We start from the raw sequence: 9362 nt of genomic DNA, 5'->3' as shown, positions 1-9362 counted from the left end.
CCCGGGGGGGGGGGGGGGGGGGGGGGGGGGGGAGGCGGGGAGGGGGGGGCACACGGAGGGAGAGGGACAAGCAAGAAGGACTAGGAGAAAATATTTCATGACAGTGGGGAGGGGGAGGATATCCAGCCCTGCTGGCCCTCAGCCCCTCCACAATGGCTTCATTGCTCAGCAAAGGGGATGGGAAGCTATAAAGAGACCCATAATGGCATGGTATGTGGGCAATCTGGGACCATAACAGTGGGACCAGTGAAACCAGCCCTGGGGAACTGGGGTTAACCTGTCAATCACCAGCTCCTGTCTGAAAATCCTGGGCTTTGCCACAGTAAGCAAATGGTCTGCAGTGTGTCAGGCTTGTGTCCTTCCCTTGGCATAGCCTGGGGAGGCAGCGGCGGTTGGAGGGGGGCACAGGAATAGCGACACACAAATCATCTCTCAGTCCCCGTGTTTGCCAAGTGCTGGAAACCAGCCTGTGCAATCAGAGGGGTTTTTTTCCTTGGCTGAATTTGCAGGCGATTGCTTGGTGGCAGGAGGAGGGGAGAGGAAGAGGAGAGTGGGGCTTGGGGAGGTATGCATGGAAACGTAGGATGCAGAACAAATTTCTTCCTGTAGGAAACAGTTACTGCTCTATGAGGCTGTGCCCCCTGTGCAGCAGAGCAGGGAGGGAAAGAAAGAACTCTGTACCCTAAACTAGATAAATAGACAAGAAACTCAGGATAGACAAACAGATTATCATCAGTTTGATTTATTTTTTACAGCATAGCATTCAGGTCTGTACACACGAGGGAGATGCAGCTCCTGCCACAAAAAGCTAATAAACTAAATCAACGAATAAGACTGATGATGCTGCAAGTGGGCAGAAATCCAATGTTTTATTTATGGAAGAGAAGTAAGGAGATTTAGTTCCAGAGTAAGATGAATTTAATTAATTTAATGAATCATGACAAAGCAGTGCATCTATTTTCTTTTTTTTTTAACTACTGTATTACACTATCGTCCGTTGATTAAAGCCCTTCTCCTCTGATGGATCAGTCTTTGCTTACCTTTCCAGCCACACACCCTCGGAGCACTCATCCATTTCATCTGCATTGTGTTGGTACAGCACCGTGGCAAACTACCTTTAATTCAAAACCCAGTTTCTCTTCCCTTACCCAGAGTCACTCTTTACTCCAAACGTTCTTCAACAGAGACTGAGACCTCCTGTGGAGAAAGGGTCTTTGATTACGGAAAAAAGGGCCTGTCCTCAGTGAAGTTACCAGACTATTCTTAACTCTTTCAACATTAAAACTATTAATTAAAATATTTAAAGATGGCTGTGTTCTCATGCAAAATCAGCACGGATTTGTCCTGCTGCTATCTTCCCAAGTACACACCATCAGTCACAGGCTTTCAACCATCTCTGGAGCTAGCTGGAGATTTTCTAGGCATAAGGAGCAAATGCTTCAGATGAGCTTTTTTTGCTCCCATTTTGCCTCTTTCTGTCATTGAGGCCCGTTTCCAAGCTTTGTGGCACCTTCCTTTACTTGCCTGCTATTTCAGAGCCCCTGGGATTAAAAGGACGCTCATGCAAGATGTAAAAATTGCAGATTATGATCATGGAGTAGTATAGAAAACACACGCAGACCTTCACGTGTACATGTGCATGCACAAAAAGCCAGGTATAAAAACTTCATGTATAAATGCTTATGCCTATGAACGGATGCATAAATATATACACGTATGACCATACATGCATGTATGTGTTTAGGTATATAAATATGTATGTGTGCACATATATACAGACACAAAACTCTTCTCCATGCATACTTTTCATGGATGTGTTTATATATGCATGGATTTAGATGAGTGCCACTATGTATAAATACTATTCACTAATATCCTCATGTGCTTATATGCACACAGGTATGTTTGCTCCCAAAATATATAGAACAGCTACAGCCATACATTGACAACTGTTAAGGAACAAAGTGAGATAGAATCATAACATTTAGGAGATTTTATCTACAGCCCTGTCTACGATGGGGTTTCTCCTGTTGCTCTGGCATCAGTACAAGGATCTACTGGTGCAGACAGTACTTGCTTGCTGTGAATAGGGATCATTCAGAGCCCTCTGTAAATAAAGTCTCTATGGCTGTTCTTGCTGAGGAAAATATAAAGTTTCTCTGTGTCATTTTGCTGTTAATTAGCAAAGAAAGAAAAATATATTTCAGGTGAATATTTTTCACTAGCAGAGGTTGTGGCACACAAGCAACACTAAAGCTTTGAAAATAAGGTGAGAGGCAAAGGAGTGCTGGCTACTATAGGTCTGCATTTATACCTCTGTAAAAGCAATGTTTACTTTTAAAATATGAAACATATTTTTTACCCAGGCCTCTGAAAATGAAAACACTGAATTCAATATTTCAAGAGGAAAATATGCATTTAAAGCTCTTCCTGAGCCTGCTTGCAACGTAAACAGTCAAACCATTAATGGCTTATGCTGGCCACAGAGCAGCCCTGCCATTCTGTAGAGCTGCTTCACGTGTAGCTTGTAGGCTTCATGTGTCCTGGCACAAGGAAGGTCTGCCTCCCCCTCCAAGGCATTCATGTCCATGTCTCCTTAGTAAAAAAAGTGCTTTTAAATACCAGCTTCCCTCTTTCCTCCCACTGCTGGATGGTCAGCAGAAGATCCTGGTCCCTTGCTCCTCCTGAAATCAAATGCTTCAGACTGATGGGAAATTGTTGTGCATAGCCAGGGAGGTTTTTTCTCCAAACAATGGTCCCATTGAATTATTATCTGAGTGCAGATGGAGAAGAAAAGGTATGTAGATGCTTTGTATCAAGGCAAAGAAGGTGCCAGGGGAAGACAACACCTGAACCCATATGGGTTTTTCTGACTTGGGTTTGCACCCTGGTCCCTCGCTGTCCACATGTCTGTTCAGATTATGACTGTTGCATCATTCTCAGGCTGGACAAGACAAATATATTTTTTTTTTTGAGAAATCTCCAGTACAAAGTGGGATTATCTGCTGTGCTGATACCAGCACTATGGGTAAAAGCATGTTGCTGAGCATGCTACACGGCTGCAGCCTCAGCGCTCCTACCAGTGGGTGGGCAGAGGGGCTGGAGCTGCTGGGGCCATCTTGTCCCCACTGGTGTGAGACCATACTTGCTGATGCCCATTGTTGGATTGCCAGCTCAGATGGATGAGCTTGGCTGAACTGAGCTTGGCTGTACTAAGCTTGTCTGCAGTGTTTGGATGTCACAGCATGGATGAACCATGTTTAATACCATGGCAGTGTGAAGCTCACTGTTGGAGTGCTTAAACTGCTGGGAAACTTCAGCTGGAAAATAATATTGTAAGTGTTTAATGGGGCTGGAGAGCCTCGGCACTGCCCTACCAACTGACACAGCCTCAATCCAGCCAAGGCTGCTACCTACAGGTGAATGAGACTCCATTAAAATAAATGCCTTTCCATAGGCAGTAAGGTCCAGCAGAAGGCTCTAGTGGGAAGTCAGGACATGCAGCTTGTCCTCCCCAACATGACCAGTCAAGGAAGCATCATCCTCTGCTCCCAGGCAAGAGTGAGGTTTTCCTTTGCTGGCTGGTGACTGGAAGCTCTGTGTGATGCCCCATGCTTACTACTGCAATGGTCACTGTGCTGCATTCTCCTTTGAATCCTTCCTTGTTTTTCTAAGAGCTTTTTCCTGGTTTGTAAAATCCTGATGGTAAAATACCACTCTGATGGGGGCCTTCATTTTTTTGACTGTCAAATCTGCCAGCTTTGGGATGGGCCAGGAAAGAGCAAAGCCCAGTTTAAGAATAAGCACTATAAGTACTAAAAAGCAAGTGCATACTGGTACAGGCAGCATTGCAGTTGGGAGAGGTGGGAACTTCTCATTTGTTATAAGACAAGCAAGTCTGATAGCATAAACTGTATAAATGCAGATTCTTTCTCTATTCCTACATGTGTAACATTTCACAGGAACATAGATCAGATGGGAAAAGCCCCCAAAAATGACATTTTAGTTTCAATAATGGCAGACATGCTTTTTTTTGATTTGGCATTTTACTTTTTCAGTTTGTTTTGCTCAAGTTTTATTTTAAAGCAGTGTTTTAATTTTGTATTTACATATTTCCAATAAACATACCATTACTACATTTAATATCTTAGTAAAAATTTCACTCTGTAACAAGCCAAAATGAGAAAATCACAATGAATCAGTCCCTGAGGAGTTTCCATGCAAATGACCCAGAAGAATGTGAAGGTTTTCTGTGGGATAAAAGGACATCAGACTTCAGGGATCTCAAGACATTTCCAAACTTCAAATAGAGTTCAAGCAGAAGGCATTTAAAATATTGGGGGTTTCTTTTTTATTTAAAAAAAAAAAAAAAAAAAAAAAAAAGAAAAAGCACAGTGTTTGTAGCCCTGGCCCGTATATACTTCTTAGAAGGGATCTGGAGATGCAGCTAAGTCATGCTAGTTGAAGCAGCAGGGCAAGAAGAGGGTTGGGAAGGGATAAGAAGCCAAATCCCAGGTAGTTTACTGTTGATTTTTATTTCATTCTAAACAAACCTGTTAGTTGTACTAAACACAGCTTTCTTGCCCTCCAGCCACCACAAAACTCCAAGGTTTAGCAAAATGCTCAGTAATTTTTTTGGCTTTTTCAGGCTTTCTTTTATGTTCCCAGGTGAGTGTTTCTGAGCTGGATTCACAGCCTCCATTTTTCATATACTCAGAGAAACGGTGGCAAAAGCTGCCATTTAGTCAAAGCTCCAATTCTTGTATTTTATCCCCACGGTGTTTCTATTTCAGTTTGTTTCAGGGACTGGAGGAGTCCCTCCCAGCCTGCTTCGTTACCTGAAAGGATATTTACTGCACTGCCACTGTATTGCAAAAGTGATATTTACAGCAGTGGGATCAGGGAAAAGCATAAAACAAATGGTTTAAAGGGTGAAAGACTGGGGAGAAATGAATGTTTTTAAATATAACCCTTTTGATAACTCAGGTTCAAAAGAACTGCTGTTTATCCTTTAAGCTGCAAATGGCTGGCAAATATCCTTGTGCTCTGATACTGTAAATGGTAAATGCTGTTTATGGCTAGTCAATGTTTATGTATTTTATGGGTCACATTTATTTCAGAGGGATCATTTTTTATTTGCTGTGTTAACCTTGCCCACATCTTCCCCCTGGGACCAAGTTGCCTCCTGGGCTCTGTTCCTGGCTCTCCCGCTGACCACCTGCAAAACTTTGGGCAGCTCGTGTCCTCCCTCTGTGCCTTGACTTCTCCAGCTGGACAGTGCCACCGACAGCACTGACCTGGCCCAGAAGTCCCTAAGGGTATCTCTGCCCTACTAAATGGCTTGAATGAAACAGTACTATAAGACTTACTTGCAAAGATGAAGGTCACCGTGCAGGCAGCTCTTTATCTCTAAGGTGAATGAGCCAAGATACCGGCTGGGTCAAGCCAAGCTGTACAAGAAGACATCCTACCAAGGTAGGAAGATGTGGGAATACAGATCATCCAAGAAGAGCAACATCCTTGCAAAATAACTTTCATGAACAGAAATGTTACAAAAATCCTGTGGGCAGACACATGGATGAGAGAGATCCTCAGCTGGAGTCCATGGGGGAGGTTGGCCTGACGGATGAACGCACAGACAGAAAGCCAACAGCAGCAAAAGAATTTGGACTGATGCATGACCACAGTGCCAGTTTCTGTCATTCTGGGCCTACCACTGGGGACAGCAGTTGCAGCAACTTCATTCAACTGATACAAGTGAGTAATTATCTTAATGAACTGTCTGCAGGCAAGCTGAAGTGAAGCCTGTTTTTTTTTTATGTTTGATTTATGCAGTTATAAAGGTACCTGTCCCAGGCGCTAGGGTCTGAATCCTGGAAGGTTTATAGGTGTCATTCAAATCAGCAGGAACCAAGGCAGCAAGAAAACCAAGAAGGGCAGTGCGGTCCCTGTGGTGCAGGACAGTCTGCAGTGACAGACTCCTGGAGAAATGCTACATATCCATCACCCGGGATTCCCTCTGCCGCTACAGGGCAGTCAGCGCACTGGCTTACATCAACTCTAGGAGATACCAGGGAATGCTGCCAAGCTGCTGTCTTTGCCCTCTTCAAGGTCTATTTATACCCACTCACGGGCATCAGAATACCCTTGAGATAGGAGAGACCTTTCCATCACAGTGGACGCTATGAGTTGACCTGCCTGGGTTTGAGCACAGCTGTTCCTATTGCATTATGCATTATTTTTGCCAAGTCACTAGCAGCTCCATCATGCTTCTGGATGCCATTTCAAGGTCTGATAGAAGTCAGCACCAGAAAAATGCTTCTGACACTCTGCAGGCTTTACTGACACTGTATTTTCTGCCATCTTTGGTGCTGTTTAACATCCAGGAGGATTTGTAGAATCCAAAGTTTTACTGAGTTTTGACGTCAAAGAGCCTCTCACAAAATTGTGTGGCCTGAATTTATTGCTGGAGCAACCTGTGCTGGTTACCTTCACCAGAAATCATGTCCCATCAGTGGACAGGTTGATGAAATGTTTACCTAAAAGGCTGTGAGAGGCGCGTGGGAGCACTGCCGGTACATGACTGGTGTTTGCAGCATTGTCTCGTTGGGAGCAGCCAAAGGCTGAGGGAAGAAGCCTTGAGGAGGTCTGTCTGGTGCCAATAAAACAAAACACTTCTGCAATGGCATAGAATATAACTCCAGCCATGAGGACTACCTGCCGGTCTCTAGGGTCTTGCTTAGACCTTTAGTAGCTCTCTTGCAGTCTTGGGAACTGAGCCTGGTTTTGAGAGCAGACCAGAATCTTCATCACACATTCTGCAGTGTCCCTCCCTCCTCTGACTGGCTTCATGATATTCCATGAATTCTTTTCCTTTCCTTCATACCTCAATTTCCCTTTCTGTGGAACAGGGAGACCAGTGTTTTCTTGTTTCTTTTTCAGAGCAGAGATAGAGGTATGTCTTCTCACTTGAAAGCCCTGGCACCAGAATGCCTAAAAAAGAACAAGGCACCAAACAAAGCAGAAACTCTGAAGCAACACACAGACACTCAAAGCAAAAAGTCTTTTTTTCCACTGGAGCTTTTGCTCTGTGTCAGATGGGGGAGAAAAGGCACAGTCAGTCAGGTAATCTAATGGCCATCTCTGGAGCCCTGGAGCACCTCCACCACCATGAGATGCTGCTGCTAAGGTGGTCAGGTCCCTCTAACATATCTGTTCTGCCAGTGCTGAGATCATCAGCTCAATCTACTTTCTATGTCAAAGAATTGCTGCTCATCTCTGCTGCATTGGGAAAGAGCAGCAATGTATGCAGCAGCATTAAGCATACGTGTGAACTGGTTCTCAGCCTGCGTTGGAGAGACTTAAATTAGTAAATCAGTTTAGAGAAGAAAAACCAGTATAACAGTTGCATATTACAAAGAGTCTTTATCAGTCTCAAAACCAGCATTGATAGCACCACCGTCTGACTTACTAACAGGCTTGGGACAGCTTGTGTTCAGTTTGTGTTGGCTAAATTATCTAACATTTCAGCAAACCAAACCCACTTCCTGTCTAGGACTCAGCCCCTGACCTGGCAGGAAGCTCACAATAAATCTATACATTTTATCAGATTTCAGGGGGGATGTGAGCCAGACATTCACAGGGAACTATTTCGAGCTCTGGAGAGAAAACACTGCGTGAAGCAGAAGGGTCTTCTGGCTTGCTAAGAGCCTTGAAACATCAGGATCATTTAGAAGATCAGGTGTGTGCCCAAAGGCTCGACTCTTCATACACATTGAAACAAACCCTGTCTCTGCAAGAAATTCGTTGAACATACTTTAGCTACTTCAGCTGTATTATCAGAGTCAATTAAACCAAGAAGCTTAGGGGTTGTTTAACCCTGCTGCAGTAACGAAATAGCCAAGAACATTATTAACGGGAATTTAATTGGAGGTAGAATTTGAACTATTTAAAGAGATGGAAAAGGATTTTTAACACAATGTAGTTGGATCACATTGAGGAACATTCTTCAGGTTTAGAAGCCAAGTGAAATGTTAGCATTTCTCTGAATGATGTTTTGGGCAGACGGGGTTAACAGGGTGTTGGTCAATGTTGGCCCGCAGAAGGCACCCCAGTGCTGTGATGGTTGTCACACACAATCTCAGCAACTACAGACTCTGAAGAGGAATCTTAAAGGAAGGACTGTGCTTTCAGATACCTCCCTAAACAAACAAGGAGAGAAGCTCCACCCAAGCGTCCCATCTCCAGACCTGGCTTTAAGTACTGCAACCAAGGGAGGCAGGTAGCTGGTAAGAAATGAGAAGCAGAAAATTTCAGCATCCAGCCTGGTCCTGAAAAGGGCTGGCAGGTGATTTCTGGAAGGTTCTATAGACTATTGTTTATTTTGTTTCAAAGATAATGGTTTATCTCTCCACTTAATTAAGAAAGAGACTGGGCTGGTCCTTGATGCAGGAAGCTGGGCTCTTCACATGCTTCTGCAAGGTTGTCTGCTTGAACATTGGGTTGTCTCTTGCTCTTTGATCAATTAAATAATTGCCAGATTTAAGGCCAGAAAAATTCTTTTCTGCTTGAACAATTTGAGGGGTTTGCACTCTTATGAGTGATTTTAACCATGTTTAAAAGTACTAGAGGCATTAAGAAGTTATTCTGGTATACCCTTCCAGACTTTTTGTCTGTTGTTGAGTATCCTGGTCCCCAGCACGAGGGAGATGAAGCATAGAGAAAGGGAATCATCACCCCTATTCAATGATGAGAAAACAAACTCAAAAGTGTACAAACAACATCATTATCTTCATCCCCATATACATAAATACATATCCAATGAAAAAAGCATGAAGCAGCACTGACATTTCTTATTTATACTTTGGCAGATCTTCCCTTGAAGCTGGTTGTTGTGTTCTGTTCCAGAGCAGAAAAAGACCCCAGCCTGTGGTCCACACTGTAGATGATGCTGGAATCATCATTACTGAGCAAATTACACTTCCATACCAAGTTGTTTTAAAAAGCAGGCAACAATCCAAAAAAGTAAGCAGCTGTTAAATTCCAGATCCCTTTCATCTGTCATCAGAAATACTATTCACTAACATCTACAGAGACTGACCTGTGCAATCAGAGGCAGCAGCGTGCGTGCCACGGAAAGCAGGATATTTATTGCTGGTGATAATGTATGAGAGGAAGGAAAAGGCAATTTCGTCTGAAAATCTAGGTAGATTGACTGTTAGAAATACCATCTTTTCCTTTGCGAGCAGTACACACATAAGATAATGTCAGCCTAAGGCCAAAGTACCATTTTTGCTAACTAATTTTTTAGAAAGTAAACTATTCCTTCATTGTGATATACTTCAGACAGCAAGTACAACATC

At 43.5% G+C, this 9362-nt stretch overlaps 1 protein-coding gene across 1 annotated transcript in view; it reads left to right on the top strand.

The window, feature by feature from the left end:
- LOC130145389 (endoplasmic reticulum-Golgi intermediate compartment protein 3-like) overlaps positions 1-8615 on the top strand; it is a 74475-nt gene extending 65860 nt beyond the window's left edge. Inside the window, exon 5 of the transcript XR_008820518.1 lies at positions 756-8615. The gene's annotated coding sequence lies outside the window, so the exon portion shown is untranslated. The remainder of the gene's footprint in view (positions 1-755) is intronic.
- Positions 8616-9362: the final 747 nt, after the last annotated feature.

The sequence above is a fragment of the Falco biarmicus genome, chromosome 3, assembly GCF_023638135.1.
Source record: "Falco biarmicus isolate bFalBia1 chromosome 3, bFalBia1.pri, whole genome shotgun sequence".
Taxonomy (NCBI): Eukaryota; Metazoa; Chordata; class Aves; order Falconiformes; family Falconidae; genus Falco; species Falco biarmicus.
This window is presented reverse-complemented; position numbering and strand designations above follow the sequence as displayed.